The following is a 1,707-nucleotide window of genomic DNA, read 5'->3' on the forward strand; positions in this document are numbered from 1 at the left end:
CCAGCTACTCAGGAGGCTGAGGCAAGAGAATTGCCTGAACCCAGGAGGTAGAGGTTGCAGTGAGCCAAGGTCACGCCACTGCACTCCAACCTGGGCAACAGAGCTAGAATCTGTCTCAAAAAAAAGAAAAAAGAAAACTGCTTGTGTTTAGGGCCACAGAAATAAATCCTATATAAAAGCTGCCATATATTAAATTCAACACCTGGTTTTTAGAATAAACTACTGCAACAAACTATTCCAAGCAAAATAGCAAGGCTTCCTATAGTCTGTAAAAAACTAGTATTAACCAAACCTAAATAAACCTGCCATTCCCTTTTTACTAACAGACCTCTATGTGCCTTAGCTCAGAGATCTGGATCACTGGATAGAAGATGTGAGTTTGTTAGTTTCTAAGGCACACATCCCAAAACAATCTTTATTAAGCAAAGATTATCCCTCTGCCCCTATCAAACAGACCTTTATCTCTACAAATGTTTCTTAGCTACAGAAGATACTTTCTGAATAAACTTAGAGGACATCAAATACTCTTATTTAGAGTGTTAATTATTGTGCTGCTGCCGCTTCTCTGTCATAGAATTTGGAACAAGGGAACAATTCTAAACTTTCATTTCAACTGCTACATGTTTCAGAAGAACCAAGACAGGTGAGCTTGTTTTAGGCACTGAAAATCTTTGCAGCTGGGTCCATGTGATGGTGGATGAAAACAACATCTCCCCAAACACGCCAACAAGTTTTCCTTTGAACTCCTTTGAGGGGAAATGCAGTTTGCATTTATCTTGACAGAAGGTGATGAAGTTAGGTATATAGATTTAGCATTTACAACTACCAGTGAGGAAAGCTCTTGGCATCCAAAATTTAGTACATAGAAGAAAATGTCAATTAAAATGGAAATTGCTCCTTGCCAGAAACACCCACTCACACTTAGGCTGCTACTAGCAATATTAATACTAGAGAGCCATATAAGCTTGAAATACACAAGAACAAATTTGTAGCTAAATTAGTTCATTTAATAGTTAAATTCATTTAATAGTCTTTCTGATTTCCTAAAAAGAAAGCAGCTTGGGAGAATTATCCGAGAAACTACTCTGGCTACTGCTGATGAAAAAACAAGCCAAAGAACAAACCTGGCCAGGCACAGTAGCTCACACCTGTAACCCTAGCACTTTGGGAGGCCAAGGCAGATGGATCACCTGAGGTCAGGGGTTCGAGACCAGCCTGGCCAACAGGGCAAAACCCCATCTCTACTAAAAATACAAAAATTAGCCAGGCGTTGTGGGGCATGCCTGTAATCCCAGCTATTCAGAAGGCTGAGGCAGGAGAATCACCTGAACCCAGGAGGCAGAAGTTGCAGTGAGCCAAGATCATGCCACTGCACTTCCAGCCTGGGCGACAGTGAGATTCCATCTCAAAAAAATCAAAACAAAACAAAAAACCTGGGAAAGACTTCTCATACTCAAGAGCTGTTCAGGAACTACTCTGAATATCATGCTGCAACCATTACTAACCTGTTCACTTTAACTCAACATACAGGAGTTCTGAATCTGTTTTGTATCATGGATCCTTCCAGCAGTCTGATGAAACCATGTACCTCTTTTCATCATATTTTTAAACACATAAAATTAAATTCAGAGAATTACAAAGAAAACTAGCATATCAAATAGTCTCTTTGTAGACTCATGGAGCTCTGAAGCCCCAGGTTAAGAACCC

Source organism: Mandrillus leucophaeus, unplaced genomic scaffold (assembly GCF_000951045.1).
Source record: "Mandrillus leucophaeus isolate KB7577 unplaced genomic scaffold, Mleu.le_1.0 Scaffold857, whole genome shotgun sequence".
NCBI lineage: Eukaryota > Metazoa > Chordata > Mammalia > Primates > Cercopithecidae > Mandrillus > Mandrillus leucophaeus.